This window comes from Pyxicephalus adspersus, chromosome 12 (assembly GCF_032062135.1).
Source record: "Pyxicephalus adspersus chromosome 12, UCB_Pads_2.0, whole genome shotgun sequence".
NCBI classification, from domain to species: Eukaryota; Metazoa; Chordata; class Amphibia; order Anura; family Pyxicephalidae; genus Pyxicephalus; species Pyxicephalus adspersus.
Genome location: NC_092869.1, coordinates 3,130,795 through 3,152,121, shown reverse-complemented (window position 1 = coordinate 3,152,121; position 21,327 = coordinate 3,130,795). Strand labels below are relative to the sequence as shown.

The 21,327-nt window shown below is 39.3% G+C and overlaps 1 long non-coding RNA gene across 2 annotated transcripts in view; it reads right to left on the bottom strand.

Moving 5' to 3' along the window:
* LOC140342088 (uncharacterized) overlaps nt 1-17,256 on the bottom strand; it is a 43,750-nt gene extending 26,494 nt beyond the window's left edge. Inside the window, exons 1-2 of one of the 2 annotated variants that reach the window (XR_011922992.1) lie at nt 17,142-17,256; nt 15,779-15,929 (exon numbers count right to left, since the gene is read on the bottom strand). This is a non-coding gene — a long non-coding RNA (uncharacterized lncRNA). Of the gene's footprint in view, nt 1-15,778; nt 15,930-17,123 lie in introns of both variants that reach the window. The other variant, XR_011922991.1, reaches the window with a different exon arrangement.
* Nucleotides 17,257-21,327: the final 4,071 nt, after the last annotated feature.

Sequence of the window (21,327 nt, the reverse complement as noted above, 5' to 3'; positions counted from 1 at the left end):
ATACGTCCCCTAGTGGTCCTGTCTCTCTGTGCGTGACAGCGTTGCTGAGTTCACCAGTGCTTTGTCTGTAGATTTTGCCACTCCTAATATTGTAGCAATTTCTCAGATAGGTTTTTTCTGTTTTTTCAGCTTAAGGATGGCTTGTTTTACGTGCATGAAGAGCTCCTTTGAACACATGTTGTCTGTTCACAGCAAAATCTTCCACATACAACCCCCCCAAATCAACTCCAGGCCTTTTGTCTTCTTAATCGATAATGACATAACGAGGAATTGCCCACAGCAGCCCATGAAATAGCCTTTGAGTTAATTGTCCAATTACTTTTGAGCCCCTGAAATGAAGTGATTGTGTAAAAAAAGGCTTCCTCAAATTTGCAATCTTTTTTGTTTAGCCCACTGATTTAAAGCTGAGAGTCTGCATTTCAACTGCATCTGAGTTGTTTCATTTAAAATTAATTGTGGTAAAGTACAGAATGAAAATTAGAAAAAGTTGTCTCAGTCCAAATATTTATGGACCTAACTGTACATTGTAACTCAATATAGGATATCCCTACCATCCTTTGACAGTACATACAGCCTGACTATCTTTATTTATGGATCACCTATCTGTCTCCACATTATAATTTTTATACCTACTATCCTTATCCACTGAACACTTACCTATTTCCACAATGTCATATCAGTCATCATTTTGCATCAACAGACACACCAACACCATCAACATTAGAGAATATGAATGCGACAAACTTTTCTTGTGCTCAATATTTTTAGATATTTATGTATATTCAAAAGGGAACTTAGACTCTATGACTGAGGCATGTGGGCCAAACTTGCTGTGTAATGGGACCTGTGCTGACAACCTGGCACCATGCAGCTTTATTGCTATTTACTCTAGAACAGTGGTGCCCAACTTTTTTTTTCCATCTGGGGGCCGCTGTTGACATTGAGATAAAACTCACGGGCCACAATACAAACAAACATTAAAGATGTACCGTATGTACTCGAGTATAAGTCGATCCTATTATAAGCCGAGATACCTATTTTTACCTTAAAAAACAGGAAAAATTGATTGACCCTGAGTATAAGCCAAGGGTGGGAAATGCTGTAGCTACTGGCAAGTTTCAATATGCAAAAAAAATACCAATAAAATACCATCAATTCAGACATCAGTGGGGTACATATTTTTATTTCAATATTATTTTAAAGAAAAACAGTAAACTAGCTTAAAAGGGTCAACAAAAACAATATGGTATCAACACCAATATCCTAAGAGTACTATCCTCTTAGCTCCTAAGAGCTAAATCCTTAAAAACTGGATTTTTTCAAATCACTGCATGTCTAAACAGAGCTGTTGTGAAGGTCACTGCTGTCATTCTTAAACAAAGCACTGTCTTCACTGCCATCCATGGCATTACTAATGCCACATTTTAGGAAGGCGCGTTGCACATGTCCTCTGGAATGTCTTCCCGTGCATCTTAAACCCACTTTGCTATTAATTCTATGTCAGGCTTAATTAGATTTCCACCTTTTGCCAGTCGGGCTTGACCAGATGACATCCATTTATGCCACAGTCTTTGAAAGGTTTGTTTAAAGACACATCCAGGAGCTACAATACAGATGTAAGCCCACCTGGAACAACAGCCAAAGTAACTTGAGAAGACTTTGCCAATTTTTTTATGTCATCAGATGTGTGGGCTTTGAACATATCCCAAACTAGCAATGATGGTTTCTTCTTTAACCCCCCATAGCGTTCTAATTCTGTCAGTTTTTCGGTGCAAAAAGTGATACAATTTTTTTTTGCATAGAAATTTGTTATTTATATTGTGGGGTTGTAATTCTTAGGATTAACACCTGATATGATAATTATATTTATATATTATAATCATAAATTATAATATAATAAATAATGAAAAAATTGACCACAACAATGTAATTTATCAACAAAAACTAATTTATTAAAACATTTTCACTGAAATTTGTTCAAACAAGGGTGCAATATTACTGATAAATATTAATATAAATTAAATGCAGATTTTAGAAAAAAAATGTACATTACAGCAGACATCTCAGGTGTGGTAGGTTTTGAAACATGGTGCTGCACAAAGTCCAACATCACAGTCGAGACAGTAGAACCTGGTTTCCTTTCTGATCTTCCTTCCTCTGTCATTGATCATTGAGCAGCAAACCGCGCACATCCTTGTAGGTGCTGCCTTTTTCTGGGTTGGTGGGATGTATTTAGTTCTGGTTTCTGGGTTGACAACGGTGGAAGCATGACATCCAGGTCTATTCATAGCCATTGATGGTGTTTGGTGGTTCTTGACTATGGATTTGGAAACTTGCAAAAGGAAGTCTAAATGATTCACAGGCCTCTGACAATTTTTTTCTGTACAGAATGTAGGCATTCCGTAGGCACTGCTGAACAAAATGCCTGAAAATCTTCTTGTAGCACTTCATTTGCCATTTCCTATCGCTGGGTAGAATGTCATGGCTTGCTCAGCACTGTGGACACCTCCCATGGTGTTGTTGTAGTCAATCACCACCTGTGGCTTCATCACTTTCCCACATTTTGTGCGTACCAGAACTGTGGAGGCATCATGGACGGTACTCATCAGACACACATCTTTTGTGTCACGCCATCTCAGGGCCATCATCTTGCCTTTCTGCCAGGCAATAATTTCTCCTGTGGTCATTTTTCCTTTTGCATCATTGATGGCAGGGTGCGCCGGTTAGCCCTAACGGTTCCATAGGCATCTGTTCTGTGTTGCAGAAGGAACTCATAAAGCTCAGAAGATGTGTAGAAATTGTCAGCTGTGAAACAATAGACCTGACCTAGCAATGGTTCAATGAGGGATCGCACTGAAGATGTTGCCAATCTATAATGGCTGTATCTGGGGTAAACTGTGTCCCTTTTCCAAAGTAAAGTACTGTATTCCATATGTAGCCAGATAAGGATCCGCACAGCATATACGTTTTCACCCCAAATCGTGCCCTCTTTGATGCAATGTACTGCACCCAGCTGAACCTCACCTTGTAAGCCATTAGACTTTCGTCAATACTGATGTCTCTGTCTGGCACATAGGTCTCGGAAATTTTTTAAAATCATTTGAGAAACCCAAATTTTCTCAAAATTTTAGGGGGGTTAGGGCTGCTCCTGGTCGACCGTTCCCAATTTTTTCCAACCATTTTTTTGTTCTGTCTTCATCCATCCAGCCTTTATCATGTGTGCGCACTGCAATTCGTAGTGGGAATTTGACCTTTATAGGCAAGGTCTTTCTTATAAAAATAATGCAAGGCCGCAGCTTAGTTCCATTAGCCAAACATGACAGAACTATGAAATTTTTTTTTCATTTCCTGTGGTTCTGAGGAAAATAGTTTTGTCTCCCAAACTTGCCACAGTTCTGTTGCTTGGAAGATCAAAAGTCATAGGTGTTTTATCCATGTTCCCAATATCCCCCAGGTAATAATTATGAATCTTTCCTTGTTTTATGATGAATGATTGGAATGACATCACTTTTTCTTCAAGGTCTTGCAGCAACTTTTGTGAAATCTTTGTTTTTTGTCGCAAGCATAGGCCAAACCTATTCATGAAGCAGGTACACCATCCTACTGACGCAGTAACATTTTCAATGCCTGGTACTTTATATTTTTCATCCTTAAGCGTTTAAAGGGCACGTAAGCGAATTCCTGTGCATATTACGCAGTAACCATTTTGGCGACACTCCATAACCAATTTATGAAATTCAGCCTCTATAGCTCCATATAAACCTTTAAACTATGTTGAGCTTTTTTAGCCTTTAGAATCTTTTCCAAGTCAGTCTTTATTTTCTGCCAGTCCCTCGTTTTTCATCATCACAAAATCCCTGCTTGCAATACTGTTATTGGTCTCTTCTGCTCTTGACACAACCTTGAGTTTAATTCCAGCTTCGTATGACCTGCGTTTTTATTTTGGTCCAGGATTAGCGGTACCAGTAGCCATTTCTAACCGCATATGAAAATAAAACTTAAAAAAAGAACTTTACAGTTCCAGATCAACAACAGCCATAATACGGCATACACCATAGTGAAAATTTAGTGTTTAGGTAGGCATACTACTTACCGTACCTAACCTAACCCCAAAATCTGGGGTATGATTCTGTCCAGAAAAAGTGTCTGAAAGCGGTACTGCATTCAGCCACTGTAGTAGTGTCAGTGTAGTGCAGGCAGGGCTGTAGGGATAGCTGTAGGGTAAAACAGTTGCAAGCTGTAATTAGATGTTTACATAGACACCCTGACTTCATAGTGATTGCATTAACATTGTGTGTGCCTTTATTATAAGCAATAATCTAAGCAATGCATTGCAGACTCCTTCATTGTACCTGCTGGGATGAACTCTGATGGCACTCCACACTGCTCTCTCTTCACACGCGTGGTTACTAAGTACACGCAGAAACTCCCTTAACAACCGGACTACGCCCCATTCTGTTCCAGCCTATTACAAGCCCACTTTCACTACACTGGCAGCAAAGCATGAACTCCTGTTTTCCGCTATTCTATTGGCGAGAAACCAGGATATAGTATCACACTGCGACTCTATATCCCAGCATGCCGACATTCCCCTACCAGCAAGGCTTCCCATCATTCAGCTCTTCCGGAGATCTTTCACAGCACTGGGTCACCCCCCAGCTTGACATCCCGGGGAGCCGCAACCTGACTGGAATATAACCTGAGGGTGACTTTTTCAGTTGGCTTATACTTCAGTATAAACAGTATGTTTACAACTTTAAGTGTATTAACCACCTGGGCGGTTAGCCCACACCTGGTTCAGGATAGGAAAACTTGCTACTATCATTTACCCTGAACCAGGTGCGGGGTAGCTAAAAATATAAACAAGCATTACAGTGCAATCTGATTGTCATACAACATTGTATGACAATCGGATTACAACTGAAAAAATACTCACCTTGTCCCCGCAGCTCCTCCAGAGACATCTTCTGTATTCATCCGGCGTGTGCAGTGATGATCTCTGGGGTTTCCCAGTGACGTTGTTGAAAGCATTGGTGCGGGTGGGAGGCGGGGTGGGAAATTCAAATCACTTTGCATTGATCTTAATACAAAAAACCTGTATTGAGTCCAATACAAAGAAATCTTTATATAACATATATATAATTGTATTATATAAGCTAATGTACATTTTCATTGCATTATACACTTTTTTTTTTAATTTTATAAAAAAAAAGTTTTTAAAGTTTATTATTAAATTTATTGAATTTTGGACATATTTTGGTGAGTCATGTCTAAGAATTATAGCCTACAATCTAAAATAAATTTCCATGCAAAAAAATTTTTTTTTTCCTTTTTGCATGGAAGTACTGAAAGAATTAGAACACCCAGCATTCGTGTACGCATCCCTCAGTGATTTCTGATGATGTCAGTACATACGCCCATCGACGGGGGTCGTAGCAGGAAATTCAAATATTTTGTATTGGATTCAATACAGAGTCCTGTATCCAATCCAATACAAAATAATACAAACTATATTTATATGGTTTTGTCTATAGGTATGTGACGTTTTAAAATTTACCACACTAGGGAGGTGTTTTAGAAAAATATAGTACTATACAGTATATAAAATTATTGCATTTTCAGTATTTTTTACTTATCTATGCATTTTTGTTTAAGCTGATTTTTGTGTTTTTTATTTAATTTTATTATTAGTTAATTTTTTTTTTACATGACTTGTGTGTTTCAAACTTTATTATATTCAGGATATCTACCAGACCCTTGTTCAGAGATATTTCTGTAAGTTACAGGTCTACAATTTAAAAAAATAAATCATGAAAAACAGTGTACCGTTTTTGGTAAGGAAATTCAGACATGAGTGAAACGTCCAGGTGGTTAAATCAAAATGAAATTACACTGAACTTGAAAAATTAGGGGGTTCACAGAAAGTAAGTGGCCAGGTATGTGTGACAGGGTAGCAAGATATGACAGGTCTAGTTTTTTTGTATCTTGTGATGGTGCTATAGAAATTTAATGTTAGGGGGAGTTAGCTATAAGTGTCCCACACTTGCAGTTATATTTCCCTTTTCTTACAGAGAAATTGGGGTTCATAGAGAGTAAGGCAATAGGTATGTGTGACAGGGTAGCATGATATGATGGGTAAAATATTCTCATAGAAAGGGGGGGACAAAAGAGGTTTCCTATTGGCTCCCACATTTACAGTTGCCAATATCCCTGTCTTCCAGACAAAATGGGATTCACAGTAAGTAAGAGGCCAGCTATGTGAAACAGGTACCCCACCAGCTGCTCAGTCCCTCGCCACACAGCATCTGCAGATTTGACTCCAGTCGGTAGTGAGTGGCGAGTAAGCGTCTCCCCCTAAGCTGGGTTCTATGGCATGAGGAACCCCTCATTGCCAGGGAAGTGCTGGGGATTTCCAGCATGCAAACTCAATTAGGGGACCCTGGTTTTGAAATAGCCCCCCTTAATGCGAAAATATCCGATTGTTACTGGGATTTTATGCTTGTACCTATATCTGGCAACTTGGTATGTTTAGGGGGCTGAAATTTGGTAACAGCTCTTGGGAACCCCTGTGTATCCTGAAAATTTCATGTTTCTATGCCACTTAGTTTCGGAGATATGAAGGTTTTTACAAGTGAATAATGACATCTGCATGGACATAGCTCTCATGCTGCTGCTGATGGGATTGGCAGCTCATTCTCTTAACAGGTTCACGCTAAATATATGTGACGTGTGAAGTCTAGCCACCATGGTAAACGCTATACTATATACTATATTGCCTGCAAAAACATAATATATAATATTTTAGGGTGTCCCATGGTTTGGAGGGGGAAGTCGTAGATGTAGCATCCAGGCTAAGGTGTTTGGTCTATTAATGCTAGTCTATTAATCCTAGTGCAACCCATGAAAGAGATTGGTGGGATCTTTGACCACCACATCCATGTCTGGGTCTTCATCTGGATCTGTATAACACAGATGCTCCTCTTAGGTAATCAGGGGAAGACTACTGGGAGCTGAAAAACAGCCACTGGTGTGTGAGTTACCCAGTTTGGTTTGTGCCAAATATACTTTGTATTTTTACTGCTAGTTACCCAGCCAGGGTATTGTTTGTTCTGTTGTTTTATCACGTGTTTACTGCCATCAATGTGCTAAAATTAAAACACAGGCAGGAGCCTCAAATTTGTTTTTTTGAAAATTGATCATGTGCTGCCTCACTGACCTGCTGAAAGTCTTTTATTATGAGCAAACCCCCCTATGGCCCCACTACCTCTACAGCAAGCTCACAATAAAAAAAAATAGAAATATTATAACAGTTTAAAAGAAAATAAATAGGATACTATAATAAAACTGAATTCTATATTTTTTTCATTTTCCCCATTACATAATTACTAAGAAAACAATCCTATTTTATGTTATTACCGTGTTTCCCCAATTTTAGGACATCCCCATTAAGTAAGCAACCCCCGATTTTTAAAAAAATAATTAAAATAAGACACTCACCCGTTTATAAGACAGCTCCAGATATCTGATCCTGCGTGTGTGTCCTTTATGCTGGCTGCAGTGTGTGTGTCTTTGATGCTGGCTGCAGGGTGTGTCTATTCCTGAGCCAAACTGAAAGTAAAAAGCCCGCACAAGCCTTCTGAACAAGGAAGCAAGCTGCTGATCCCTGCCCTAACGGAGATCCTTGCACTTAATTACGGGTAAGTGATCAGAAGGGGACAATCATTTCATAGTGATCAGAAGGGGACAATCATTTCATAGTGATCAGAAGGGGACAATCATTTCATAGTGATCAGAAGGGGACAATCATTTCATAGTGATCAGAAGGGGACAATCATTTCATAGTGTGATCAGAAGGGGACAGTCATTGCATAGAGTGATCAGAAGGGGACAATCAATGGCATAGAGTGATCAGAAGGGGAATTTGAACGGCACATGAGTGATCAGAAGGGGACAATCAATGGAACATGAGTGATCATGAGTGACTTTCAACAATAAATGTGTACTGTAGTTTTCTTCATGGAAAAATAAGACATCCCCTGAAAATAAGACCCAGGGCATATTTTGGCATTTCAAAAAATATAAGAGAGTGCCTTATAATCGGGAAAACAGGGTAGTAACATGGCAACAAATCGATTCATGCTGCAGCAGGAATGCAAACATGAAAATGTGTAACCCAAATTTCTGCTGTAATATGAAGCTTTTGTTAACCTAAAACAATACATTAGTTTCGGGTAAATGTAAGCAACCTTTTTGAAAGAATAAATATCTCTTAGATATTTTATTAGAGATTTTGAATTCCCAGCGTCTCTTACCTGTGGATGTACAGATTTTATAGTCAGTAAGGTGTGGTGTAGCAGTCAGTCCCATAACATATATGTAATCCCTAAAGGTTGTTGGTTAATACAGAACTCTAGAGCAAGAAAGGAAGATTGCCAATCCCTAATGTGTTACACCTGTAGCCACATCCCATATAAATCCAAAAAAAAAACAAATTGGAAGCAGATTTTCAGATTTTAAGGCAGCAAACAATTATTGTATAATAAAAATATGTTTTTCAATCAAGTTTAAAATCATATAATAGTAACAATCCAAACCTCCAAATGCCTCAATTCATTGTACAATTCTCACCCAAACATAGCGAACACAAAAAACAGTGTAAACAATGAAAGAACGGGCTCTTTCTGCAAATGCCAAAGATCTTGAGAAAATCATCTCTTCAGTCTGCCGATCCACATGGATTTTCATGCCAGTTATAACACAAAAGAACAAGGTGTTTGTGGCGAAACCTCAAGGCAATTTAAAAGATAAAATAACTTCAAGAGATGGCTCGAAAGTAACTTATACACAAATAAAAAAAATAAATAAATAATTGCAAGAGAGCATTTTTTTTTGTTTGTTATCAGCTGAACGTGTTGGTAAATATCAATCAAAAGTTGTAGTATGTGCAGAAATGACCAAGTAAATCTGATCAGAACTCTGATTGTTTCCCCCTGGAAAAATACAAATGGAAGGGCAGAATATAGGACATTTGTTCTGAGACTTCCAACTGATAATTTACTGATCGGAAAATCAATCAGGTCTGTCACTCTGAAGGGTACATTACAATTTGTAATGAAATCTTTCCCTTATTCAAGCAACAACTAATTATATTTACCCCACTCCACTACCCTGCCCCCACCCCTCTTACTTATTCATACTACAGTTACTACCAGGCCAGAAAATCACATTGTCCTAGAAGACAAAATAAAAATGAAAATTTTCCCTATTCATACAACACAGTTAGCCCTTTACCAAACATATAAAAAATACTTGCCACAGAAGACTGAAGTTCTGTCCTAACTAATAAATGTGGAGTCCAAATAAAAGAGAAGGAAGAAGTGAAAGTGACATTAACACAGGCTATATTCATCCTAGACTTTGAAAACAGAGTAATGCTTTGTGCTTTCTCAAAAAAATCTATTAGAGCTGCATTACTTCTACTTATAGGCATTAACATGCTGGTGATATCTTTAAAAAAAAAACTTTTTTTCGAGACATGCCTTTTGTTAGATTTCGTAATTACATCACTGGGTCTCTGTGCTTCTTTATGTAATGCAGGCAGACCGTGGCTGGAGGGAGCAGCAGGGTATGGTACATAGCTCCCTAAAATCATCATGTGGTACCATAATTACTGAAGAAAGCAATAGGCAGCTCATGGGAGGATTTATGGAAATAGCAAAATACCTTGGTGCCTTGGCAGGTGGATGTCAGTCCGGGGACTGGGTAATCCCGGACAGGCTATATTTGCATGTAGCCCATCCTAGGAAAAGACCTGATTAAATGAAAAAAATGTCTATGGGCAGATTAAGTAAGTGGAACACAACTTCACAGCAAATGTAAAAATATAACAGTCCATTCTATGTAATGGAAAAGTGACCAATTGTTTTCCAAGATGGCTCATTGTGTACTTGTTTTCATCATTTTCATCTGCAGTCTTCAGCGTACAGCGTGTTTATAACATCAACACATTGAGCTAATAACACTGCATGGATAGAAACATGTTTATATTGAAATGTGAATTAATAAGGACCTCGGGTATTTAATAATCTCTGTATCACCATTGGCAAGATAAATATCCTCTATATGCCCACTGTCAATAGGACCAAAAAAAATATATATATAAAAATTCACCACAGCAGAAAGTATCATTATAGCAGATGCTACAATTCAAGAGTTTGGACTGTTATAGTTAGTGACTTGCCAGTTTGTAGCTAAGTCGTCTGCTACCGTGTTTCCCCGATGATAAGCCATCCCCATCAAATAAGCCACCACCCCCCCGATTGCCTCTGTGTGACTCCGTTGGTGCTGGCTGCAGTGCAGAGTGAAACTGAAAGTGACTTTAAAGGCCCGTGCACGCACATGCAGATTGGCGCCAGGAAGGACAAGCAATCTGCTGATTCCTGCCCTAACGGAGTCTGTTACCCGGACGTAGAAGCCAAAAAAAAATTGAGTCAGTGAGCAGAAGGGGACAATGAATGGCACGAGTGATCAGAAGGGACAATGAATGGCACATGAGTGATCAAAAGGGGACAATGAATGGCACAGAGTGATCAGAAGGGGACAATCAATGGCACACGAGTGATCAGAAGGGGACAATGAATGGCACAGAGTGATCAGAAGGGGACAATGAATGGCACATGAGTGATCAGAAGGAGACAATGAATTGCACATGGGGATCAGAAGGGGTTACTAAAATGGTAACCCCCCGATTCTCTTGTGCCATTTTGATTCCCCCCTCTGATCCCTTCTGCCCTCCCCCACTCGGATAACCCAATGCCATTTCTTTTTTTACCTTTACGGTAGGCATGAGCTCAAAAAGGAAAAGCTACACGATGGAGTACAAGATGAGAATCGTGAAAGAATCTTGGGACCAAACTCTTTCTGCAAAGAAAAGATGTTGAATATCCGAATGGTCCGCAAGTGGCGAGCAGAGTATGGTAAACTCATTGAACAAGTGGAAAATGGAAATGGTTAAAAATGCAAGAATGGATCAGGTCAGCAAGCAGCATTTCCCCAGCTGGAAGATCTGATCTGTGAATGGTTTGTTGACAGGAGAGCAAAGGCTTTGGTTGTGACTAGGGCTCAGATTCAAGAATTTGCCCTTACAATAGCACCATAGTTTGACATAGCCGAAAACTTCAAAGCATCACAATACTGGTTGGATAATTTCCTTCAGCGAAATGAACTGTCTTTAAGAAGATCCACAACATTGTTTAGGCTGGAAGATGCTCAAGCTCAAGCAAGCACTTGCATTCAAGTCCTTTATTGATAATATTGATTTCTCTAAATACAATCTTTCCAACATGATTGCTATGGATGAAACTGCAGTGTTTATGGGCCACTCATCTCAAACAACAATTGAACACCAGAGTGCCTCCTCAGTGTACGTTTCCTCCACTGCTTACGAAAGTGCACGTGTTACCTGTATTTTGGCAATTCACCTGGATGGCACTAAACTCACACCTCTAATCATTTCAAAGGGTAAGAAAGAAGAGATTGAACGTGTTTCGGGAATTTTTGTTCTTGAAACTGAAAAAGCCTGGGCCACACAAGCAGTTATAAGAAAGTGGGTCAATTTAATGCTGCCACTTGTTATGCGAGGGAGCCAAAGAGGTCTATTAGTCTGGGATGCAGTCAGCACTCACCGTGCTAAAGATATGAAGTCATTTCTTCATGAAAGAAAAATAGATCAAGTAATGATTCCTGCAGGTATGACGGCCTATCTCCAGACTCTTGATATTGCAATAAACAAGCCATTCAAGGACAATCTGTGCATGGAAATTAATGACTACATTGAAAATAGAATGTAGAGAAATCAGCGCGGAAACTTTGTGAAGCCTAAACTGCAAGAGGTTGTGACTTGGGTGAAGAATTCATGGGAGAAAATCACTGATAGTTGCATTGAACATGCACTACAAGTAGGCTACCTTGATAAGAAGTACTCATTTAAGGACAGTGCTATTGCTAAAAATGAGAGATTTGGTCCACTGATTCTAAAAGAAATGGAGTCAGAAGTAATTGACCTGGAAATTCAGAGTGAGGATTGTTATGATGATGTTCCAGAAGATGATGACTTGATTGTCAATGAATAAATGTGTGAATGTACCATACCATACTGTAGATTGTTGTACATGGAAACAATGACACCATAGTAACAAGAAATTGGATGCACAGTTTGTCTGGCTATGCTGGTTTGTGATGACAACTACCGTTATTACTGTACCATATACAGGTAATAAATTTCCTTTTTTTTAACAATAAATGTGTACTGTAGTCTTCTTCATGGAAAAATAAGACATCCCCCTGAAAATAAGACCTAGGCCATATTTAGGCATTTCAAAAAATATAAGACAGTGCCTTATCATCGGGGAAACAGGGTAGACACTTAGGGTAGAAAACAATAAATAAGTAACAATGTTCTCTATACTTGTGTACTGTGTGCTGCACTGATCATGGTTCCTGCAAATATAACAGTAAACATTATAGGTATTTATAGACTGGTGAATATTCCAAGCACTACCACTGCAGTTCACTGTTTTTTACCACTAACAAATCATCCCAAAGGCCTGAATATCACTGAAATGAATAGAACCATTCTGCCTGGCATTTGAAGGTGGTAAAGTGGTGAATTTTTTCAGAAGCCCCACAATGAGTTTCAAGGCGGCCTGCTGCTGATAGCTTCTGTAGACTTGAATGGCAATGCTTTTCAATTGTGTTAGCAAGCGATTGCAAAGTGGTTGAAATTGCTCTGCAGGAAAGCAGATGAGCTAAGATCCCTTATGGCGTTTGGCAAGACAACTGCAAACGCAACTTACTAGAGTGTTTCTGTAATTGCTCATGAATGCATGTCAATGCCTCCACTAGCACTTCTGGTGCCTAATTTTAAATCCTATGTGCCAGAAGAGGTGATAGGGAAATATTTACATGCATTCATGAGCATTTGCAGCTCTCTTCTCTCCTCCAATGACCTACTACTGACTTCCTCACTCATAACCTCATCACACGGATGGCTCCGAAACTTCTCTAGAGCTGCCCCAACTTTTGGAATGGCCTTCCTCGTCCTTTTCTGCTTGCTCCTACTTTCTGCTCATTTAGATGAGCATTAAAAACCCATCTTTTTAAACTTGCCTACCCATCTTCTTTCTTTTGAAACCATCACTACTTCCCACCACTACATATCTCCCATCCTATTGTGTGTGAATCCCCCCCCCCCACTAGTTTGTAAGCTCTTCGGGGCAGGGTCCTCTCCTCATGTATTACTGTCTGTATTCGTCTTTCATTTGCAACCCTTATTTAATGTACAGTGCTGCGTAATATGTTGGTGCTAAATAAATCCTGTTTATTAACCACCCACGCGATAAACCCGACCTTGGTTCGGGCTTAAAATAATAACAATTATCGATAAACCTGAACTATTTTGAATATTGAATATTTTCATACAGTGAGAAAAGTTCAGGTTTATTGATCACTTACCTGGTCCCGCTGCGATCATCCAGCGTCGTGTTCCAGCGTCGTCCTCCAGCGTCCGGTGCCTTCTCCGGGAAGAAGAAGAAGCCGGCCGGTTTCTTCTCCCTCCGTAGCATGTACTTCGGCGCGTACGATGACATCGGCGCGTGTGCGGGAAATTCAAATTGAAACTCAAACGCATTTTGTATTGGATTGAATACAAACTCCTGTATCCAATCCAATACAAAATAAATACAAAGTATGTAATTGGTAAATTCAAACTCTCATTTTGTATTGGATTGGATAGAGGAGTTTGTATTCAATCCAATATAAAATGAGAGTTTGAATTTATACCGAATTATCGCATTTTTAGTATTTTTCATTTATATATGTATTCTTGTTTAAGCTGATTTTTTGTGTCTTTTATTTAATTTTATTAAAAGTATTTTTTTTTTTTTACATGATTGTGTTTCAAACATTTTTTTTATTCATGATATCTACTAGAACCCTGTTCGGACATGTTTCTGTAAGTTACAGGTCTACAAGTTAAAAAAAAAAAAATTTCATGAAAAACAGTGTAACGCTTTTGGAACAGAAATCTAGACATCAGTGTAACGCCCAGGTGGTTATTATTAATAATAATAATAATAATATTTTGCTGAACTTTTTATGGGATAGAGAAGGAGAGCCATGCCCTGTGACCAAATAACATAACTGCATTCTGCAACATCACCAGAAGCCACTGCTGGCACAACAGACATTTCTGAACACCATTACCATGAGATCACGGGCTGCAGTGCCCCAAACCAGCAGATCCAATACTACCAGAGCCCTAAGGCAGAGGAAGCCATTTCACACACTAAAATAGTGATTTTTGTTTTCCAATACATTCTATTCATGCATGGCACTTCTCACCTAACATCACAATCTTCTATCCTAGGGTTGAACAGTACTTGAGGAGCTGCAGATGAATAAGCTCAACTCTCCATTGTTTTGCTCTCTACTTAATCAGTATGTTCCTTATTCGCACATGAGCACTGTGGCACAACTGATTGTGCTGCTTGTCCATCTTCCAGTTTTGTATTTAAAAAATGTAATAATGAATACAGAGCATTTTGTATCTGTTGTTGGTGTTCTGATCCTTGGCCTTTAATACCTTCTGAATCCCTGACCCAGGATGAGGATGCAGCTCAGGTGTTCAGCTCATTGCCACACTTACCTGCATGCTCGTTTCCTGTAGGTGAATGAGACCACTGACACCAAAAGGTCAGTCAAAAAATTACATCTAGTCAATGAGCAAGTATTAGTTAAAAATAGAATAAATATTTTCATATATGGTGTGGTGTTATTTCTAAGGTGGGTTTAACTCTTTATGGGAACGGTTAAAGGATACCATGTACCCCTGTACTCATTACCTAGGGTGGGCAGCGAGTATCTTCCAGATCCAAACATGGCCCTTGCCACTGTTGGGTGCAGGTGGGTCTGGTTTCTCCAAAAAGGGGGAGGGCTACACACTTTTTGCCCCCCTTCTTTTTGGGAAATCGAGTCCCAGAGACCCTTTTATGGATAGGAGAGGGGACGCACAGGGTCGTTGCCTCATTTTCTATTCAGGACGATCCCAAGCCTGATTTTAATATCAGGAAACTCCTTGATGTTTTTTTCTTGGTTAAAGAAAAAGACTTTAGCCATTACAAATGTGAGATTTTACCTGAAAAAAAAATTGCATTATGTGAGAAAGTTATCTATTTCAGTTGTGTGAATAAAGGGATTTGGTGCAATGGTACATTTTATAGATGTTAGCCATACAGTTTTAGGAAGTATAAGAATAAGTAATAAATTAGTCCATTTAGTGAAATTTTCCTTAAGATCCCATTCCTAAAAAGTGAATTTTGTTGGCAAATATTGAGTTGTAAATTATCAGGTGTCACATACATGATTTTTATCCATTGGATACCATTAACAACAATTTCTCTAGTACAAGCTCTGTTTCTAGGGCAAGTGCGCCAAAACTTGTCCCGTTTTGTGGGTTATCCACTATCGCTTCATCAGGAGAAATGGATAACAGAGCATATCATGCTAATCCAACCTCATCAGATTTCATGGAAAGACGGAGCACTAAAAGGTGCCGTATCTCAATAGTGACAGGTCCTCTTTGTAGACACTGTTTTGCACCTGGGCAGGTTAAAGATGCTTCATTAGACTGTCCTAGACTATTGTAAATGAGGGGACCCTCTTACTAACAATTTCTTTAGTTGGACAAAACAGGCCAACTATTGTAGGCCATATTGTCTACCTGTACACATAATGATGATGTATGTGTTGGTCCTCAGTCAGTCCTGGAAGATCTCCATGGTGGCTCTCAACCATGGTCACCTCCATCCTCTCCTGAAGAGTCTTCTCATTGTGACCGGGCTTACTGCTCTCCTCAGAGTCAGAGATGTCCCCTTTATCAAGAAGGAAAAGAACAACAGTGACAACAGACAGCAATGTTTGGTTTGGTTGTCAGATGTAAAATAATAAATGTACACAGTTACCTCACATTGCACTTTGCTGTGTCCTCAGAGTCAGTTCAGAGCTGCACTTCAGGTAAACAGCTTAATACACAAATGTAGGGAAAGGTTTTACCAGGATTTGTATTCTATCCAGCCAGACCTGAGGACTGAGAATCCATTCACTCTGCTCTGTCCTTCAGCACATGTGTTTACAGTGGAACCTGATTGGCTGCCTGTGCTGCCCTTCCCTCTCCCAATCTGATCTCTGCTGTATAGGTGATTGTAATAGTCAGAGCCTGCAGTCTATTTAATAAGGCTTAGATGATATTGTAAAAGGTGTATTGTGGACTATAGGACTGGAATGGACTACACAGAGTAGCCATATTTTATTTAATGACTGGAGCAGCTTATTTTACATGTGTAATCCACATGAACAGAATCCATTTCAGTGTCATCACCCACAGTTTATGATATTCAAAATCAACTTATCTGTGATGGGGGGTGTTCTAAATCCAAAACCCACTGGAGGTGATGCACTGTATGTTTTCAGAATAACATTTCTTGTCATGTGATCACCTGATTGGCTCTTAGCTCCATGATGCGTTGGCTGTGAATCCCCTTATATCAGACAAATCATAATACTAAACGTTTAGTATAGATGTTCTGAATGCATTCCAGGTGTACAAAGTCTTACAATTTGTTTCGTTTAAATTTTAGCTAGTGTCTGAGTAGAAAAATCTGACCCCTGCCAGCATGCTGCAGTGTGGGACCGTTCTTCTTTGTGGAAGCTGTGGTCTCTCTGCAGAGATCCAACACACCCCCTGCTGAGACAAATTGATAACTGCTTTCAGCAAAGCTCATGTGACATGCAGATTGGAGAGCTCTAGCTGTGACCCACCAGGGGGCATATTAGCCCTCTGCAGAGATCATACAAGGGGCCACTCTGCAGAATGCTGGCAGGGGACACGATTTATTACTCAGGCTGTGGCTGCTTTAGTAGAATAATAACCTGTCAGACATTTTATAGCTTCATTTAGACTATAAACTCACTTCCCACACTTCCACTATTTTACAAAAGTTGAAAAGTTAAAACAAGTTAAAACAAGAGAAAACAATATTAACAAATATTATAATAAGAATACGCACAGACATGGCAGAGTGTACCTGACATCCCCACAGCAGACATGTTCCTTCACTCAGCCTGTAAGAAGCCATAACAGAGATGCGACATTTCTGTACGGAGCAGCATTAAGAACCGCTGGGAGTTGTGAGGAGAGTGAGTGACAGGACTGCTCAACCAATCACAGGAGAGGAACACAGAGGCGGGAACACCTGAGGTGATGGCTGTAATGTGTGAGATGAGTGACAAGGGTCTTCTCAGCCAATGACAAGGAAGTTACCGGATGGCGGGAACATCTGAGGCGATGGCTGTAATCTGTGAGGTGAGTGACAGGGTCTTCTCAGCCAATGACAAGGTAGCAGCTGGAAGGCGGGAACATCTGGGGTGATGGCTGTAAGGAGAATAAGTGACAGACCTCCCGCGCCTGGAGAGGAGCTGCCAGCTAACAGAAACTGCCATAAACCAGTGCTGGAGACTTCATACTTCCCTACAAAAAAACATTTCATTGGGGAATCCATGTCACATTACATTTTTGGATAAAGTATAGAGGGGTTAATGCCTCTATCATCTTTTCACTGTCTGTGTCTCCTTGGGGAGATTTCCTTTCATTTCCTGTACAGGAAACACTGGAAATTTCACCTTAAAGGGGAGCTAAAGTCCTACTTTATAAATTGGAGATCAGGCAGGTGCATATAACAGAAAGGGACCTCATATTAGGTCTGGTGAGCTGCAATATGTAACAGTTTTGTGATTAGCTTTAGATACACTTAAATATGTCTGGACCAAAGAAGAAAAAATAATCTTTCCTCCTGATAGGAGAATGGTGGGTTCCGGCATCATGACGTCACAATGGGAAGTTTCTTCCCATTTAAAGGGGCACAAGGTTCTCCGCGCATGCGCGCTCTGGAGTCTGTGGATTTATTGGTGCCCAAGCTCCATAAGGTTAGGTACCACTGCCATATCCTACTTCTTCTATTGCAATACCAATGGTATTTACTACCATAGAGAAACAGGATGGACATTTACTATGGCAGAACACCTACTGGGCTGAAAGTAATTTGGTATAAAAACAGTGTAAAGTAGCAGCTCTACTAAATCCACTCCATTGTATTATGTTACCCGTGCAGTAAGCTATAAAGAATATCTGTAAGAGTTACTTTTTTAAGTTAAAATAACTAAAGTTTTAAAATGTATGTAAACCCTTACAACAAACTTCTCTTTGCCTTTAAAGAGTTTTGTTATATTTGATAAGAAATGAAAAAAAATACATTTCAGTTTGCTGGAATTCTGTCTTAACCAACAATCTAACAGCAGAAAAGGCAACTAAATATATATAATAACACTGCTATGGCTCTGGGAAGGGCAAGGACTCTTCTCCCACACAGCCATTCCTGCTCAAATGCTTTATCATCAGGAGGAAGAAATTATCAAATGTCCCTAGCAGACTTTTTTTTTATAAAGATAGTGCTGACTCAGCTTGGCTCTATCTGAAATTGATGTTTTTAGGATCCCTATTGCAGTACAAATTGGGATTAATATAGATCATTTTATTCTTTGTGTTCTTTTTGAACTAAATATAGAATGGGTAATCCTTTATTAGGAAAAATGATAATGTTATGTGGTCAATTTTATCATATTTTCTTTTTTGATTTTCACCTTCTGTTTTATATATATATATATATATATATATATATATATATATAATGATAATGATGTGTTGGTGTGTCTAAGGGTGCAGAGTGATTGCTGGAATTCAGCTGTTGAAGATTTCACCGCTTGGGGAAAAGATGTCTAAGAGACGGAGAACGACCATCAGTTCCGGTGAGCAGAAATCAATTACTGTTTGGCATATAGTCATTTAATTGATGAATTTTAAAGATAAATATATTAACATTAAACAGCTGTTCTTTAAAGTATATCTAAACCCAAGAACAAATATTTAAATTATTCTACATTACCAGTCCTCAGATGTAATGGCTGCATTAGTTTTCATTGTATTAGCTGATAATACATTCTCCTCTCCTTCTACTAAAGGACTTACTACACATACTCACCTGACACTTTATTAGGTACACCTTGCTTGTACCAGGTTGGACCCCCTTTTGCCTTCAGAAATGCAGGACTACTTAATGGCACAGAATGAACAGGGTGCTGAAAACATTCCTCAGGGATTTTGGTCCCTATTGACACAACATCACACAGTTGCTGCACATTTGTGCTGCACATATTAATATTAATTTGTCAGCTGCACATCCATGATGGGAATTTCCTGTTTCACCATAACCAACACAATAGTGCCCTATCGGACTAGGATCTGGTGCAATTAATTAGTTGTCATGTTCAGAGATTTGGGCTTTGTGACATGACGTGCCATTGTGTTGGAAGTAGCATTTAGAAGATTGACATGGTCAGCCATTAAGACTGTGCCATTACAATTGTGCTCAGTTTGTACTAAAGGGCCCAAAGTGAGAAAATATCCCCCACACCATCACATCTCCACTGCTAGCCTGAACTGTAAATACATGATGTAAAGGCATAATTTATCTATGACGCCAAATTCTGAACCTACTATACAAATGTTACAGCAGAAATTAGGACTTATTAGACCAGGCAACATTTTTCCAAATTTATCCAAGTTTTGTTAGCCTGTGCTAATTGTATCTTCAGATACATGTTGTTGGCTGACTAGGGTGGCACCCTGTGTGGTCTCCTGCTGCTGTAGCCCATCTGCTATATGGCATTTTCAACCAGAGAACTTGCTGGATATTTTTCCATATTTTGGACCATGATATGTAAACCCTAGAGATGGTTGTGCAATTAAAATCCCAGCAGTTAGCAGTTACTGAAATACTTTACCAACAACCATGCCACAAATAAAGTCACCTAAATCAATTACTTTTCCATTCTGATGGTCAGTTTTATCTTTAGCAGACTGTTTTGACAATATTTAAATACCTAAATGCCCTGAACTGCTGCTGTGTGATTGGCTGATGCTGTTGTAGTTGCTTCCATTTACTAGAAGTTGCACGGGTGTACCTAATAAAGTGGCCAGACCGTGTATAGGTACAGCACCCTTCTAGGAAAAAAAACCCTGTTTAGATAGAGTTGCACCTTAACTTCTAACTTAATCTGCTTATTTGTTGCTGTCTCTGCTTCTACCTTTTGCCTCTCATCAAAATGCTAATGGGGATAATAAATTAAGCTTTCTGATTTCATTCTAGAGCCAGTCACTGTGTCTCTGTGCTTTTCTGTGTAATGCAGGTAGATTATGGCTGGTGGGAAGGCCTAGATAGAGCTGTATTAAGTTTCCTGAAAACATAACCGTACTTCTCTCAAAAGCCTTCATGTAAGCAGGGGTCTGGCTCTTGAGAGGAGTTAATCATTTATCAAAATGTCTTGATGGCTTGATGGCTGGATGTCAGTCTGACAGAATAAACCTTCCTTAGCAGCTGTATATTTCATGCTGACTGCCCCTAGTACGTCCATTTGTGATTCTGAGCCTCCAGGATTGACAGAACCGAGATCCAATGAATAAAAGGGGTGGGGCCTGGGGCAGTCATGCAGGGGAAGGTGGAGCTAGATGATGCTGGGTGTCCTCCAGCCAAGAAATTAGGGAGCTCTATCTGGTGTGCCGCACCTTCTAATGTACGTTAGGGGAACTCACCATGTGCAGGGAAGTCAGGGGAAGAAATTTGCAGTCCAATAGCTGAACATGTGCAACTTCATAGAATTAAAAGGAAGGCTGGAGTGAAGATTTGTTGAATAGAAGTTTGGTATAAAACATTAGAGATGGGGGATGGGAGAGTTATTGAGCCTTTTTTGTAAATGGCACTAACATCACAATAGCAGATCAGGTCCTTGATGTTTTCTACTTTGTTCCTCAATACATCTTTATTTCCTTCAATATAACCATCACTCAAAATGTCATTGTATAAAACAACCCACAAATAGTATACAAAGCAAAGAGGAAGACATATTTGTTGATTTTCATGTGTCTTAAATTTCACCCTCGGACCTCTAATTGCATTTTCTTTCTCTAGATGACATTCTGGGGTTCCGCCATCAGCTGTCTGCGTATCAAGATTCATCTCTGAGGATGATATTTGAGTATTACAGAGATGATCTGACCCACATTCTGGAGAATTTGGACCGTCACACCATCCTAAGAGAGCTAGAAGCTGGAAAAGTTTTAGGCACACAAGTAAGAAAAAAGACATTTCTATATTAACT